At 37.8% G+C, this 18929-nt stretch overlaps 1 protein-coding gene across 4 annotated transcripts in view; it reads left to right on the top strand.

Annotated features, from left to right (window-relative positions):
* Positions 1–18929, top strand: part of LOC124365788 (myosin heavy chain, striated muscle-like) — a 654015-nt gene that overhangs the window by 113608 nt on the left and 521478 nt on the right. The gene's annotated exons all lie outside the window — the stretch shown is intronic.

Genomic DNA, 18929 nt, shown 5'->3' with positions numbered 1-18929 from the left:
AAATATTACTTTTCTGAATGACTTTCTGGCTTCGTATCTGCTCACGGTACATCTCGGGAATGAAATGAGCTACAAATTTGCCATTTTACAAACACCCACAATAAAGCCTGTTACGCAACGCATGATGTGGCCCACTCCTATCATGTTGTATATCTCGCCGTTTGTTAGATTTACGGAGAACCCAAAATCAATGTCCATAAGACAAGGAATGCTGCATAATTTGTTTTTTTTTTTCGGAAATTCATTATATATGATAACTGTACGTCACAAGATCCTATTATTCAAGGTCAAACCCTTTTGGACAACGGTGTCATTTGGGTTCTAATGTAATCTGCATGTCAGTCTATAGATTTTTTAATGGTTCATGTAAAGCAAACGAAGTTTAATTGGTTATACTAAAAAATGGAGAGACAACTCCTGTCCAGAGAATCCAATTGTAGTTTATTCGCAGTAATGTAGTTTTGAGATCAACGGTTGCAAACGTGTGTTTGGGACAACATAATTAAGACTGTAAATTTAGTAAAGCCAAATATGTTAATTGAAACTGAATTTCTCGAAAATCTTTGAACGCGTTATACAATTTCGGTATACAATTCATAGATTACTAGTTGATCCCGACGGCAAGTTTATAATTGTATCTTCTTTATTCATTATTGCCTATAATATAATACGTTAAATGTTGGATAGTTCCTTTCAGAATGAAAGAAAGTTGTGAACAAATTCCACGAATCCCATAAGCGTTATCTTGGGAGACGTCGTGGACGTTTACAAAAACAGGATCAAATTTGGCCAAGACCTCCATTTTTTCGGGTCGCAGAGGACATTTACGAGTTTTTTTACCGTTGCGGCCCAGTATGTGCAGATCTGCGCGGGCGATAGCGGTCCCAGATGGTCCGCAGCCCAGCTTGACAAATGGGTTGAGCGACACATCTCCGACGGCTGACCCAGGTTTGCAGGACTGTAAACAAAGCGAAGGTGCGAGGCTGGGGGAGAAGTAAACGGACAAGCTTTATGACACTCCGCTTGTGACCAGTGATACTGTTGGTGTCAACGAGGCGGCTCTAACCGTTAATTAACCGGTGTCGTCGTCACAGCACACCGGCCGGCCCGTGACGGTGACACGACTGAGACTGACAATTACAGACCTATCGTCATTTTGCCCGTTTTTCCGCATTGTGCAACCTAAACGCAGGTCATAATGGCACCTCGTTTAGGTCTTGGCGGCTATTCGTGTCTGTTTTAATGAGCGTTAAGTCGCACGCGCGGTGCAGGCACTTGCTTTTTATCATTTAATTAATCGTTTTCTAGTGTTGTTTATTCGCTGCTCGCTTGTTTGACATTTGAAAGCTATCCGTTTACTTGCTGGGTATTCCTTGCTGTCGTTGCTCCATGGATTGTCTACTTGAGTTCTCCCTCCCTCAATAAAGCGGTGTAGAATAGCAACTCTTGGTCAGCAAGAATCTACCAAATCTAAGTGGGAAAATGATCATACATTCTTAAAAGCAATTACAGTTCGATTTTTTTAATTTAAAAACAAAAAAGTTTTTAAGTTTTACTATAGGTTATTAAGAGGGTTCCAACAAAAGTAAAAATGAAGGAGAACACAGTTTTGTACACAAAGTGGTGGGATGGGTTGATTCAATGCGATTCACCTTCTCTTAGTGCAACGTCTGGAATCTGATTCTCATTCGTCTGAAGAGATCCAAAAAATGTTGGTGACGAAGAAGTTCAAAATTATCTCTTTAGGCCTACATCGTTTCCACATCAGAGTCAACTACTTATGTAGTGCAAAAGTACAAAATATAGTGCAACCTAGGCGAAGGCGTATTCTCATTGTCTCATTAGGTGCACAATTGGCATAACTGTGAACTGGAGCTAAACTCAATCTTCACATTGAAGGAGAAGAAGTTAGATTATAAATTATTTATTTGATACGTCGTTTTAGAGCAATAATTACCCCTTGTACGAAAATAACATCGGAATCAAAAACATAACAATACCACTGTATTGTTATGTATTTGGTCTATTTGTATGATTTGAATTTCAAAAAGCAGTGGTTATCTTCAAGTGTGCCAAAAACATCTACCATGTTTTACTCTGAAGCTATAGAAATTTCCTTTTTTGCAAATCTTAGAACGCTTTGTATATTTTTATCAATGGGTTCAGAGTAGGAATAACCAGTGTTTGGACTCTATAAGATGCAAAATGACCTTTTGCAAAATGACCAAGCATTTCTTACATATTCAAACCAAGAGGAAAACGTGTTCACTTCCTCGTGCAGGATGCGTTAGATGCTATCTGCAGTGAAGGTGGGTCCCTAAAAAAAGTCCCTAAAACACAAGGAAGGCAAAACTGTTTAGAATAAATCAACAAACAATTTCGTAAAAGAGCCAATGTATAGCTAGTTATATAGACCCGTTTATAATGTAACTCTTTAAGTACCTGTATGGACAAACAGGTTCAGGTATAGTACTAAGAATGAAATTGGCACGGTATCAACTGATAGTATCAGTCACTGATATTTGTACCATGTTCCATCTGAGTAACAGTGTCAGTTGTAACTGACACAAGCAAGTATCACTTAGTTCACTTTTAATAAGCAGTAGGTTGTGTTGCAAGCATTCATGTAATGGTGTAACTACCTTACAAAGGTTCTTCATCTAACATTTGAGTTGAAAACTAAAAAAGTTTTACCAAGGAAGGTAAATTGTTTAGAATCAACAACAGATGTCGTAAAAGGTCCAAAATCTCTAGTTATATAGACCCCGTTTTGCAAGGCGTCTTTAAGTCACAATGCCAAACAGCCTCATAAGAATTGAAATTGGCACAGTATCAACTAGTATCAGTAACTTATGCTTGTACCATTTTACATCTGAGTAAAGTACCACTTTAGCCCCACTCTTTAGCATTCAGTGGTGTAACTACCTTTGGGGCGTTGGGTTTGATGGGAAGAAAATTAAGTTTTTCCAAAGATACCAGAATCAGCAGATGTCGTCTGGTCCAAAATCCCTAGTTCCGGCAGTGATTTACAAGGCGTCGGTTGGTTGACTCACAGTGCCAAAGCCACATGTGGTCGCCGAACAGCTGATCCATTCAATAGACTGTGATATGCGATCCGGTCAGATGACGACGGCGCGGCTCTGAGATGGTATCGGAGCATGATGTCACCTCTCCTGCCCGGAGCCCTGGCCGACCCAGATCCTTCCCGGCATCTGTCGTAACATTCCTCGAGCAAGGCTCACCGCACCGTACCCTGCCGACCGGCCTGCCGGTCAAAACACTCTCCTGGCCGGTCGTGATATCACACCGGCGCTGCGTGCGACCGCTGTAATTAATAGTCATACTCCGGGTACTTACTGTAATAATGGGGGTATTACAGCGTCCGCGTTTGTTCTTTACGAGAAGGAAAGTGTTCTGTTCTGGGTCAATTGCCTGATGTGAGCGGGTGGAGGGGGGGGGTAATGCGATGAAGGGGCTGTCGGGATATATTGTTCATGACTTAATTTTACCCGCAATCATTAAATATTGAGTTTATGACAGATTTAGTACGTTTTTATCCGTGCACTAATTATGATATGTGTTGAACCGTTGTGAGAATTCAGTGCTCTTGCTTCCCAGCAGGCAAATAACGAACGGTTCCACAGTAAGTTCGCCACCGTAAACGCTATAAACCGGATGAGAAAAGGTTTTTGAAAGATTCAATGTCATTATGATACAAATAAAGATTTTAACCTGCAGTACGTCACATTGTACCTAAATAATTCATTAAATAACATTATTTAAAAAGTGGTAAATCTTTCGGAAAAAGGAGGATTAAATTTCGCTGGATACTGTTCACACGAACATTTCAGTATGTTGTATGTTATTTTGCGATTACATTGCTATGCTAACTTAGTAACATCCTTTTCCAAGTTGGAATGTTCTCACCAATGTGAGAGGTGCAGATAAAAATTTAAGCTGAAATTTTTATTTTGGTCACTAATTAATTCTTTTTCTGGGAATAAAATTCCTTGTTTTAAGCATCAACACTTTTCTATGTTATAACAAAGCACCAGAAACCTGAAGATGAAGACGATGATGAAGATGAACCTGTTATTTTTTATGTGCATGTGGCATATGTAAATAATATTTTTATGAATTATTTTGTACACGATAATCCATATTACTATTGTAACAAAACTGAATAAATTTTTAATAGATCCCCTGTCCGTTTAACTCAAATAAACATAGACTCGTTGTCCTGTAACTCTCTGGGCAAAGGTATACCACATTATTGCTCAGGTCAAGGCAAACGCATTTCACTAAACGGACATTGGTCTCCGGTGGTTCGTTTATCGTATATCTGTCTGTCTGAGTGTTTTTAATTAATGCTATAAAAAGTTATAAATTAATTCCACCAAATTAGGGTCCAATGTTTTTGGTAACAAGGCCAATTGCTACAAAAAAATATTATGACATTAACTTTAAAAAATTCAATACAGCAGCTATTGCAATTTTTTAAACTTTGAATATCTTATCTCAATATTACATTTAAAGACGTTTACCACAAATCTAATGGACACCCTGTATATCATCAAAAGAAAGAATATGTTTCCTGATAAACCGCTTTTGACGTATATCTCAAACAGATATAAGAGTTGTTTTAAGTAAACAAATGAACGGCCCAGTTTCACTAATTTTGTTGTGTTCAGTTTTTAGTAATTCAAGTAAATAGTGTTATCGTTTTAATATACGAGTGTCGACATTTCTCTGTCTTAAATACAGGTAAATTATTAAGTTTATAGTTTTTATTCATACCAGCAAATAACTATTTGAGACAATAATACACTCTTCATCTCTGTCTCATCCGTGATAAACTAAAATTCATTAATTCACTACCAAAAGTCTGCACATTTTTTAGATTGATAACCTTTATTTTCTATATTACGTCTCATGGAAGTAGTAGATGCACAATAAATACACGACTCATCCGCTTAAGTTAGGGATTGTGTATACCTTTACAATTCACCTTCCTTTTTATGGTGATTGTGTATACCTTTACAATTCACCTTCTTTTTTTGTACCTGTTTCGGGTTAGCTAATGGGGTTTTCTATCAGATTTTGATAGTCCTATGAAAAATGCACGTTTAAACAGAAACAATAAGTATTTACAATGTTTTGTCTAACAAATAGAAACTAAATTCCCAACTTTTAAAATTTTGATTCACCAAATATTACTTAATTTAACAACGAGCATTTTATACCTGAGTTTAAATTTAAATTTGTGGTTGTTATTCTAATAATATTATAAATGCAAAAGTGTGTGCATGTATATATACTTTATTAATCAATAAACTAGGCAAAATCAAGTATGGAAAAAATTACTAAGACCACAGTAAATTAAACTGGCTATAAATACATACTTTTTGACATGTTTTCTTGATCGTGGGAAAAAGGAAAACTCAATATTGGCGTCAGTAATGTTATTCACTCGAAATAGAAGTGCTCATACACGTGCAAAGCCTATGACATTGCGTGCGAAGCCGTATGTAAATATGGCAATACCATGAATCCAAAAAAGGGTATTCCAAACCAAGCTTAGTTGTCATATGTTTTTTCAGGAATCTGTAGAATATTCATTATGTATGAATTAAACCAGAATAGTTAAGCTGTACCTGAAAAGATATGTTGATATATGAATGAGAATTTACTGGAGTCACATTAAGAAACATCACTACACATTGACAGCTCCGACTCAACCTGTGGAAATGAAAAAAGAAGCGAGGCCCTAGCAAGGAACCCTGAGAGGCACCATTCGACATTATGGTGAAACCAATTACACTTACCAAATGGATTGACCAAATGTTAATCTCAATTTAACAATAAGCAGTTTAGACTAGAATTTAAAGCTTAATGTGTAGTTTTTAATTTTTATATATTTATGTCAATACAATGAATACAAAATAGGCGTGATCAAGGCCAATCTCAGCAAGCACTAGCACTGTTTTGTCAAGAATATGTTGAATATTTGCAATGTATGATGGTTTTAAACTGAAACTAAGATCAGTTGATTTGGGAATGAGAAATCACTAGAACTATATAAATGAAAATCGTCACCATTTAATGAAAGCTCTGGCTCAACCAGTAAAAATTTAAAAAGAAGCGTGGTCCTATCACGAAACCCTGAAAGGCACCACTCGACATTATCGTGGAACTAATTACACTTGCCAAATGGATTGACCAAATGTTAATCCTAATTTAACAAGTAACAGTTCATACTATAATTTAAAGCTTAACATGTAGTTGTTAGTTTTTATATAATTGTTGCAATACAATAAGTCCAAAAAAGGCATGATAGAGGCCAATCTCAGCAAGCACTAACACTTTTTTGTCTATGATGATTTTACACTGAAACTCAGATAAGAATGATATGGAATGAGAAATAACTGGAGCTATATGAATGAAAATCTTCACCACTTAATAACAGCTCTAGCTCAACCAGTGAAAATTAAAAAAGAAGCGTGGTCCCAGCACCGAACCCTGAGAGGCACCACTCGACATTATGGTAGAGCCAATTACACTTGCCAAATGTAATCGCCAGTCCCGGTAATGGTCGAGTCTGCGACACTGGTTGATGACAGAATTAGCAGACCGCAATCCCTGATGGAAACCACACACTGACACTGGCACGTCACATGTGGATATGAGCCCGCAGGGACAGTTCGTGCGGCGAGAGGATGAAATTATCATGAGTGACCTGAATATTTTCATTCATTTACGTCTACAGAAGAATGTCGTGGTGGAAGAGAAAGTAACACAAATTCTTAAGGAAAATGTAAAAAAAGTCATTCAAGGATGTTTCAAATTTTTACATTTTTCATCATTTTTCGTCACCTACTAAAACTCCAGTCTCGTTTGAAATCTTTCCTAATTTTATTACTGTGTTTATAAATGATCATCATTCATCCAGTCTCATCCCACCGTTTCTTGCACGGGAGGTCGCGAATGCAGGGTCAGTTAACTTTATTATTCAACACGTTGTCTTTCCTACTTATAAATCTTATTTAACTGTACAATTATTTCAAGTGAAACAAGAAGCTATCAAATGTGCATGTGGCTAATTAATTTCCGAGTGTGTTTAACTTTTACAACTGACTTTATATGTCACATTTTATAGCCGGCCATTAAACGGCTGAACAAACCAGTTGAATAATGAGAATGGACGGAGTGATGACTGAAGGTTTTTCCCAATAGTTGTCAACGGTAGAATTACCACCCCTTGAAAGACACGCAGTTTAATGTGCAATTATGTTATCACAGCTTCCATAATGAATATTGACCCAACGTTTCGAGATCTGCAATCTTATCTCTTCCTCAGGTGGTTAACTAACCTAACACATAACTGCAATCCAGGTTAAAATCAGCAATCATACATGAGCGTTGTGACACGCATAATTCGGGAATCACAACAAACAAATTGTCTACACATAACGTAGTTATGGTTGGAAGGGTTCACTTAATGTGAATGTTGAGTTTAGCTCCAATTCACCTTCCGAGTAGTGTAGTGTCTGGATACTTAGTTCCAAGGTTAAGAAGTGTGCTTATAAGCACAAACTTTTCCTTATTAATATATGATATCTGTTAAGATATTGATACCTTTTTTCCCCAAACGGGTTATTACACGCAGAAAATCTCCATTGTAGCTTGGCGAACCAGTGAAAATGAAAAAATAAACGTGGTCCCAGCACCAAACCCTGAGAGACACCACTAGACATTAATGTTATCGTCAGTCCCGACTCTACGGTAATAGTCGAGTATGAATACATTACTGTTTTATAAATCAAGAAAAATCTTCAGCACGCATTGTCAGCTCTGGCTCAACTTGTGGAAATGAAGAAAGAAGAGTGGTCCCAGCACAAAACCCTGAAAGGCACCATGAGACATTATGGTGGAACCAATTGCATTTGCCAAATGTAATCACCAGTCCAGACTCTGCCAGTAATAGTCGAGCCTATTGAGTATGAATACATTACTAGAGTTTTCTATATCAAGGAAAAATCTTCACCACGTATTGACAGCTCTGGCTCAACCTGTAGAAATTAAGAAAGAAGAGTGGTCCCAGCACCGTACCCTGAGAGACTCCACTAGACTTGCGTCCTGGCCCCAATTGATTCACCGCATAGACACGATTAAAAATTACATTTGTAAAATAGTTTTTTTTTACAAAAATCTAAGATTTATTTGATACTTTACTACGCTGCAATGTCACCTTTGAAAGGTTTCATCATCTTTTCAAACGTATGGAACAACAGGAGGGGGGACAGAAACGGAGGCGGATTCACAGTGGCTCGCGGTGCGGCGCGGCGCGGCGGTTGACAGTGGCGGGAAGTTATTAGGCGTGTGAACTTGATTAGCATTATGCAGATCAGGTCGGACGGAAGTGGACGTGTCAATTGGTCGCCGTATAGGCCGCGTTCCCACCGCACGGTAATCGCTTCCTCGCGCTGCCGGAATCCTGCGGGGAACAACGAGTTGGAAAGTTATGATTAGGCTAATCGAGGGCAGGACCTCCACCGGTGCGATGTTATAACCGGTGAAAATCGCTACCGACACCGGTCCGGCCGGTGAGTTGACCGGTTGGCGAAACTTGATTGCGACTTATTGGCTGGCGTCATTCAATTATCCGGGGAGACTATCTGGTGTCGATCTTCCTCATCGATGCTCGATCGATGCACCGACTGCATTTCTGTGTGCAACCGCTGATTAGTCATAATTACAGAGTACCGTATCTGAGGATGGATGATCGATAGCACGGTGATTATTGGCTTTTAATCACCCAGAGAGGAATACACCCGTCAGGTTTTGGATGGTGACGAGCGTACGATTCACAGAAAGCCTCTACCTCTGGGTCATCCTGAAAGTGATCAACTTCGATTTAACCAAAAGCTGTCGGTGGGTAGTTTTTCAGCTAAATTAACACATATTTGTGCCTTACAAGTACTTTGGGATCGAACTTAAAGCTAGTAAGAGGACGATTATCGACTTGAAACGAACCAACATGAAAGGATTTGAATTTTCTCAGAGTTTCCTTGATACTCATCGATGAGTAGTTTGCCGGTAATTTCAAAATATAACATTTTAATGTCATAACTAAATGAAATTGTGGTTGATTTTTACCCAAATTTTCAGCTTAACCCTGATATAGATAACATAGGAATTCGTGAAAATCACGAGTCACGAAATAAGCTTCACTAATGATGAATGAATATGTTACATTCTATGGAGGGACATGCAGCATCTTGAAGAAATCAAGTTTCATGCAACATTTCAATTCTATAGCTGATGTCATTCTTAAAATGTCATGTGGACAGACAAATGAAAAGACAGAAAAGCAATTGTGCAAACCCTTGGTTTGCTAACGCTAAGCCAAAGTCATGGACGGACATATATTACCATCAAACATGAACTTGTCTATGTTGTCGAAATATCCTCTCAACAACAGAATGCGTGAACGCCCAAAAAAATCCAATGGAGGATGCTTCATCAAAATCAATCTTGTCTATGTAGAGACGAAGTTCTATCCAAAACTTTAAGTCTATAAACTAATTTATCTCCAGATATTCGCCTGAGTGACAGGCTTCGATAACGCTCAGCCAAATCTCATCGGGGAACGATCGTTAGGTCTGGTTTACCGTGAGGGATGATAGTTAGATTTGGTGGGTCCACTTGGGGTTCTTGCTGGCCTAGACATAAGGACGCCACATCCTGCCTGTTTTGACTAAAGAGGCTGACACAGAGTTGGCCTAACTTTCTTCCGAGGAACATGACTAAAATTAATGCCCAAAATCATTCCTCATAGATAAAACAGGAGACGCTCCAGCCCCCAAACTTACCCAACCTGATTGTGCTGTCACTCCGGAAGCAGCGCAAAGGTCCTCTTAGGACTAAGTGTAGGTAGTTTCTCACCTTCTTTTCCTAAGGGAAAAAAATGCTCAGCCAGTAATTAGCACTCAAACGCATGATTTATGGGATTTTCAAGAGTGCCCTATGAAAATTTAAAAATAAGCAATAAAAAAATTCCAAATGAATCATTCTATAAAGCAAGGACCATTTACATCGTGGAAACCACCCTGTTTCGTACACCGAATGATCTATCAAACCGACTTCCAGGAGTGTACTGAATGAAACAACAACACAAGACAAACCGGAAAATTAAGTACTATTCTTTTACAGAATATTAAACCCTTTGGACTATTAATAACTGCGGAACTACCAAATGATTTGCAGTACAATGATCATGGTCTTTGCCAACATAACCAATTTACGTTTCCCGAACGTTCCCTGTAAGGCGCATTGGGATCTTTGAGATTTATATACTGAAATTTTAATTTGAATAAAGATTTTTGAACTTGAACTTGAACCAAGCTCCCCAAGATTTCCTGAAGGATAATGCAGAGGACCCGGCTATATCTCATGTTAATTTCTTATATTAACAATTCAATACAGCTTGAAACGTAATGAGCATTAACAAGGCTATTGTAATGTTGAAAGTGCGACATACGCACATAAACACAGCTTGACGTTCACTGCAATGGTAATTCACAAAATGGCATCTGCTCCCATCTTTGCTGCCCACCGTCATTACTTCTAATGCCCAGTCAATCGTTAAACAGGTGGCAATAAAATTTGAAATATAAAGTTAGCTGTAAAAGTTAATTCACGTACTCGGCGATTAATTGCTTGGCTTCTTGTTTCACTAGGAGTATACAGTTAAATGAGATTTATAGGTGGAAAAACATTGTGATGATCAATAAAATTAACTAGCTCTGCACCCAACTCATTCAGTAACATGGCGATGAATGAATTAAATCATGATGATCATTAACGTACTGTAATTTTTCCGAATCAAATTTGGGAAAATCATGATGCTGTGTGTGATTTAAAAGTAAGTAAAACCCTAAAAATCTGAGTCACATTGGTCCATAGTATTGTCGGAATTCTAATTCATCAGAATAGATTCTTCTGGGTAAATTTCATCATAGCAATTAGGTTGTGTTTGTGAAAACAAACCTCCGTATATAAAAGATTCAACACACTTACACTCGTCATTCTTGATGGATTTCAAGTTACTCCTAATAAGACTTTGATTATTACCTTAAGTAAATATAACAAAGTAGGACTACGGTACACCAAGTAACGCGTAATAAACTTTGCTGATGTGACTTGCAAAAATTCAAGTTTAGCTCATTTCATTCTCGAGGTGTCTTGCGGACAAATCATATAAGATCATATAGAAATGAATGTTTACATCCTTCCGTTACGCAAAACAGAAAGGGTGTCAGCCTAATGAGTGGTAGGCTTCAAAGACATACAGCCAAATTACTCCAATAAACATGCATCATCATAGAACTCATTCTTGTCAAAGTAGAATAGAAGTTTCATGAAAATTTTAAAGTCAGATGAAATTTTTCTCTAGGTATATTGCCACTCATTAGATGTACATTTTTGTTAGCTATATTACGTGTCATAGCAATGTTTAAAGTATAAGACTTCCTGTGAGTAAGGGACGATACTAAAACTTAAAGTAAGCTCTAAAATAAAATCTTATCACCGATTTTTAACATTGACTTTTCACTATATTATTTCTCTTTCTACTCTCTAAATAAAAATGTCACATGTTAAAACCTCGCATAATTATATTAAATTACTTTACAATTTTTTTTCTGCTTCTCGTTTCCATTATGGTTACCCATAATATCAATATAAAAATATTCACTAGAGATTAGCCAAATCCCATGGAGTGACATGAACCATCATCGAACTTAATGAGTGTTGCCAATACAGAAATAAAGATCCGCGCAAAAGTCTATAGGTCTCAGAATTTTCGAGATATCGAGGCAGACAAATAAAAATAAAATTTTTACAGCCCATCGAGTGATAAATTTCCCTAACGTTCGACCAATTATTTCATTGTTGGAACCATCCTGATTAAATGGGGCCCAGCTTCGCCACACATTGGTTGCTTAGGATTGCTGAATGGTTGAATGGATTTTAACCAAACCTGACGTGGTTGTTATATGGTAGAAAGGATAACCCTAGATGATTCTTTGACAAGTGGATGGAGTTATCGCTTCAAAACCTTTTCCTCCACAACTACTCTTTGTGTCTCAATAAGTGGGCTTTTATCAAAATTCATAAAGACAATCAATAGCACAGTCTATACGCAAGTTATAGTTTTTGAATGGCTTTGAACATCAAAAGGTAGAGGCGAGGAGCGATAGTTTTTTCTACAGTTGGTATTGTTCTAGATCCCCTAGTGATTTATGGATTGGATCCAAAACTATTACGTATAGATTCGATGAAATCTTACTATGCAGAATGGTTTTTGACCTCAATCTTTGAATCAAAAGCGTTTCTTGGACATATCGAATAGATGAAAGTGCAAGAAGCAAAATTTGCATGGCATAAATGTTGACGCAAATTAGTTTTGATTTATCTTTGAACAAAGGAAGGTGAACCCAAGAGTCTAAAGCGTTATTCGATAATTAGCCTGCACGTCTAATAGATTCAAAGGTGAAACGCAAATTTGCCCAGAAAGGGCGATGCTTCAGGCCTAAAGCATTTTCCATGACACATCTTGCATGGGTAAAGATTGCTTAGCAAAATTCCCGTGGTACTAAGGTGATGGGGTTCTGTGGATAAAAACTCCCCATATCACTATCATGGTCCAGTCAATGGACCATGCTTTGGTAAAATTTCTTTGGATCTTCATGAATCTTCAAGTTGGTTATGACAAAGTGGAATTTCGCCCACAGTCTTCGACTTCGCTCGTTCCGTACGATGGTTAAGGTAATACCGGAAACGGTTCTGAAAGAAGTTCCAGGCCTCGATGAAACCGCTTCCTCACGGTGCTGGCGACGCGGCGCCCCACCAGGACGGGACGCATCCTCTTCAGATCCCCAGATACGTCCAGCTCTGTGGCCTCTAGGCACGAACGTGTGTAATTGTAACAATTGTGGCCGCGCATTACAATAACAAATGTGATCCATTAGCAGCACAGCTCCGCACTGGCTCAGAGTGTCCGCCATAAACGATAGCGCAGGCTGTGGTAAATCAAGGCCATATATTGCCCGTAGATCTCAATCCAGCCCGTAACGTCGCCGCAGCAATATAAGCCATTCGCCGAGCTGTAAAATATTGAAATGAAGTTGATTTTAGTGCAGGTTCGGTATTATACAGGGTGTTCTAGAACCTATGTGTATTACTACGGTCTGGAAGTTTCATCGTAAAAATTATGGTACCGAAAAGTATTATTTTGGGAGCGATAAGCATTAAAAGTCTAAATATTCCTGTCAGTGCTGACCAAATGTAACTCATACAAATGGCTAAATGTCTAATAGGGATTCCTTTAGGATATAGAACTATATTTTTCCGTGACAAATTATTTATCTCCTTTCCGAGATAGTTTTAGCTGTAGGTATTTTAGAACCTACAACCATGTTTAAATTAAAAATTCAATTGTTATTGTGATATTATTAATAAGATTTAAACAATTTGTTTTAAGGTGGTTTCTTACCGCATTGCTCCTGGACTATAGTTTTGGGATATCTGACGAATTTTTGTGTCCATGTTTTTATATTTACGTGAAGAGAAGTCCTATTTGACTCCAAAAAGATGCTTGATAGAATTAGTGGTTCTGGAACACCTAATACTGTTAACTGTGAACAGCGCCTTGTTTCTTGAGATTTAATAACTCGGTGGAATGTTGTTTTAGTACGTAGCATAGTTTTCAAAATTAAAATTACTGCAATACGTCAAAATGGCTCCAAAAAATCTACCAGTATTGGAAAATTTTCAGAGCCAAATAAAGTGTACAGGAAGTCAAACGGAGTGCGAAAAAACATTTTTCCATACTTCAGGTGATTTGGTACTGTAACGACAGAATCTTGACAGGAAATGATAAAGTCACTAGAAGTTTCATTTTTTTTGGCAATTCTTAGTTTTTTTCATGACTGTAGACTGTAATTTGTTGAAGAGGCTACCAATTCAACTGGTTTTGGTTTTGAAACGCGATGGTAGAAAAACAACTTGAATCTTGGCTTAGCCAACCCCTTGATTTGGTTTGGTTTCCCGTAGTTTCAACAGCTCTGACCCTGTTGTGATTTATGGAGAGACCGCGTTTGGACATATATTCAGTTTACGGTTGGATGGTTGTTGGAGACAAATAATAAGTCAAAAATTGTTAGTTACTCTTGAAGGTATTCTAACAAGATAATATAGTTTGTCTTACAATTACCGAAAAGTTACCATATGATACCAAAATGTGCTCAGCGGTTTAAAGATTTTAAATTTTAAAACTGAAAAACTAGACTTTTTGGAACCGAGCAATGTACAAATTAGATATTCATAACAAGCCAGCATTAATTAAATGATCTGTATGAGACTTCTATAAGGTACATCGTCGTGAGTGACGGTGGACTAGTATGTGTGCCACACAAACGCGTAAGCTCTATACATAAATAATGTTCAAAGTTTATGTGTGATATTTGTCTTTATAGTATTACACGTTTACAAATAGCCTAGTGTGTCGGATGTATCTCTATCGTCTGATAAGCCACCCAGATTGGCGCAACCTCCACCTGTAACACGTGTTTGCTGAAGTGGCCGCAAGGTGCAATGATTTACGAATAGCCTAGTGTGTTGGATTTACCTCCGTCGTCTGACATGCCACCCAGATTGGCGCTACCTCCACCCGTAACACGTGTTTGCTGAAGTGGCCGCAAGGTGGCCTCCAGGTGTAATGATTTACAAATAGCCTAGTGTGTCGGATTTTCCTCCATTGTCTTACGAGCCACCGATTGGCGCTAACCTCCACCTGTAACATGTGTTTGCTGAAGTGGCCGCAAGGTGGCCTCCAGGTGTAATGATTTACAAATAGCCTAGTGTGTCGGATTTCCCTCCATTGTCTGACATGCCACCCAGATTGGCGCTACCTCCACCCGTAACACGTGTTTGCTGAAGTGGCCGCAAGGTGGCCTCCAGGTGTAATGATTTACAAATAGCCTATGGTGTGGATTTACCTCCATCGTCTGACATGCCACCCAGATTGGCCCTACCTCCACCTGTAACATGTGTTTGCTGAAATCGCCACAAGGTGGCCTCCAGGTGTAATGATTTACAAATAGCCTAGTGTGTTGGATTTCTCTCCATCGTCTGACATGCCACCCAGATTGGCGCAACCTGCACTCGTAACATGTGTTTGCTGAAGTGGCCGCAAGGTGGCCTCCAGGTGTAATGAAATACAATTAGCCGCCATACACGGTGCGTGTGCGTGCGCGTGCGCGTGTGCCACGGCTAAATAAATATCGTCATTAGTGACGTGAACAATTAAATCCACAATTATGAGCGGGGCCAGGGGCGTGAATCATTAGGGCAATAATGGCAGTGAGAACCTCCTCACCGTGTAACTTGACGACGCTCTATGCAAATCCGGCGAAAGGTCCCCTTCCGCCCGCTCTATCTGCGCACGCTCGCCTCATTCATGGACTCATCGCGCCTGCGTAATCTGATTCATTAATGGCACCGCCGCGCAGCGCAGCGCAGTTCTAGTTTACAATGGCGTGCTTATGGTGCAATTCTAAACGTGGAAGGGACCATGAAGAGTCTAATAGTAGTGCTAGGATTGCATTACTTATGTAAGTGCAGCTATCAACATCGGAGTAACTATCTTGAATAAATTAATTACTCGTATAATTAGAAGAAATTGTACCTTTCAATTGCAGCATTGCCTCATTGTGGGCCATCAATCAAATAAAGCTCTATTGCCTTGAACAAGAGATAATTGCTGCCATACTAATAACTCATGCATAGTCGAATGTGTACATTAACAATCACATGTTAGTTCATATAATATGAGACCTGAATTACTTAATATACCCCTTCGCTTAAATATTTTTAAATTTTTTAAATTGGTGACCTTCTTTGTAGAATAAGCCACGTTTTATGCCAAATGACATTCAGGCGAGACTAAAACAGTTGGAATTGTCAAGTTTAAGATTCTTTGGTTGTTGATCACTTTGACATTATTGACATGACGTTTCTGTTATTGAAGGATGCCCTAAGTCAGGATATCTTACCAACTGAGCACGATTCATAGCTAAGGTGGGAAGGGTTGATTCAATGTGAATGTTCAGTTTAGCTCTAGTTCACCTTCCTCCTAGTGCAGCGTCTGGATACTGGTGCTGTCACAGACTTGACTCCTGGAATCTGGAGTCATGTTCGTCTGTAGAGATCAAAGAGATCTGTTTGTAAGAGGAAGGTAAAGTGGAGCTAAACTCAAAATTCATAGAGCATGATTGCCGTGAAAACATGGAAGCAGAGCAAAACCAGCCATCCAAGGACGTCGGTGACATCTCTGGATCACATAAGAATGTTAATTCTAACCGCATTAGCTAGTACAAATGTGCTATTTAAATATGTGATTCCAACGATAGCAAATTTGAAAAAAATAATTTTAAATTTCTTATTTGTATTCGACAATACAGGCTATAAATTCAAAAAACCAAATTCTGCGAAGATGCAGGTCGATTGAAGGTTGGGGGTTATTATAAAGACCCGCACGTAAAGGACTCAACATACGTAACGAAAGGGTTATCACTCAGTCGACGGACAGACAGTCCATTTACCTTTCGATCCAAAAATAATTATGGGTCCTCCTTGGACCAAAAGGCTTAACATTGGAAATTAGTATTAATACTTAAATGTAATTAATCTTACAAATGACACATTTATAAATTGACTAGCGGGCCCGGCGCGCTTTGCTGCGCATTTCAATAATTTTTTGCAAAAGTTGCCCGCGGCTTCGCACGCAATTTCCCGTTGAAAACAGTACACTATATTCACTTATTCTTTTTCTATCACATTCTAAACATTGCTGAGATAATTGATAGTCGTTCCATCGTGAGCCTCTTGGGCGTATTATGAAGGTATGTACCATATTCCTGCCTCTATCTAGCTGTTACCCACGGCTTCGCACGCAAATCTTAAGAACCGAAGTCCTTATATTACTTAGTAAATTTTTTTTTACTATAATAAATTTTAGATTAAATTAGTTATATCTCCGATGCCACGATTGAGCTTGCTTTGTTGTCTCGATCGAGAGAATATGTACACACGGAGTTTTGAGAACCATACTTCTGTCAAAAAAAACAACTAAGGTTGATTTTATAACATTCTTTATATTTGTAGCCAACGTAAGATAGTAATTATGATATCTGCATTACTCTTCTGATCAAGCATGAGCATGGTTTATATTAAATAAATATTGCAGTTAAAGGTGAATTTTTACGTCAAATTTGAATTGTATTATCTGGATAGTAAAGTCTATGTTTAACAGTGATTGCAAAAACAGTTTAAACAAAATTTGTCGTTTCTCTTAAGCTTACTCTATGCTTTAAAACTATAAGTGTAATATATGTTTACAAAGAACAGCTGATTAAAAATTTGAAAAGACGTTAACATATGTTTGCTGCAATGCATTTCTTATGGGTATTTCTGTAACCAGTGGGGCGGAATCCTGAATCGGGAAAGGGATGGGCATAGCTTATAAACCTTCTCCGTGGAAAAATACATATACGTACAAATTTTCATCATGATCGGTCCAATAGTTCACGATTCCATAAAGGACAAACATACAAACATTCATTTTTATATATATAGATTTAAATTATACTTTCAAGTTTATAGAACTTTGCTATCAGAAGTTGTCGCACGGCGAAAACGACTTTAAGAATTCCTGCTTTTAGATCCTAAAAAATAACAATTATATTATGATTCAAAGAGGTTTTCCCGCTTGAAGGAAGTAACAACTTTAAATCTTGAGGAGATCGTGAACAATTCAACCGTGCCGTGAGCGTATCCAATAATCATTGTGGAAGATCGTCAATGGCTTGTTAAAGATCCACCGAGAAACGAAATAACATGAGATAAATCAGCATAACGACAAATAAAACACAGAAAATGTGTAATAAACCACGTAGTTAAACAATGCAAAGTAGAGTGATGAATACACATTTTATCAATTTATGGACAATTCATTAGCTTTGCACAATTATTAGCAGATCAATTAATGGGTATATAAACAAGAGCTATAATGTTCACTTTTATACTTGTGATTGAATATTTCATGACAGTAAGTAGCAGTACACCAGTTCTTATGGTGTACATTTAAACTTGGTTCCACTTTACGGTCTATTTTAGATTCATACAAGTTATATAAGTCAATTTCGGAAGAAGTTAACCGTATTTTAACAGTTTTAAAACTTCTATGTTGGTGAAAAACAGCTTTTATCAAGACACTTATTAGTGCATATAATAGAAATTAATACAAACAAATATTTAACTAACATTTATTTATCAAAACTTGTCAGTTAATTTTAATCTACTAAAGTAATTAACAATATTTAACAACATAGCGTATGGCACACTCTGGTGCTTTCTACTGACTATGTAAAAGTAATTCTGAATTGTTTATGTTAGGTTTAAGTCAATATAAAGATGATTACAATTATTCTTGTCACTTTTGTGAGAACAATAAGAACTTATTTTCAAATAAATAACAATATGTGTATATAATTATTTTGTATTTGGCCGTTTCTTTCACATATGCGTTTAAATAACCAAACTAACATATGATCGGAAGACCAAATACCTCTCAAATGGGTAGTACATTCACCCGGCAAGTGAGAGATCCGGGTTCGAGTCCCGGCGGAGCAAGTACTTTTTGCGATTCAATGTTTATTGAAATTAAATTAGGCTATTGTCACTTATACAAATTTAATGAATGTAAATATGTTTATATATGAATATTCACACAACATCATTTTGTGGGTTATTTATTCCAAGTAATGACGAATCGGAAGTGGTAAGTAATTAAACACAAATTTGCTCAT

This window comes from Homalodisca vitripennis, chromosome 7 (genome assembly GCF_021130785.1).
Source record: "Homalodisca vitripennis isolate AUS2020 chromosome 7, UT_GWSS_2.1, whole genome shotgun sequence".
Classification (NCBI taxonomy): domain Eukaryota; kingdom Metazoa; phylum Arthropoda; class Insecta; order Hemiptera; family Cicadellidae; genus Homalodisca; species Homalodisca vitripennis.
Note: the sequence above shows the minus strand (reverse complement) of the source record. Positions and strands in the feature narration are given on the sequence as shown.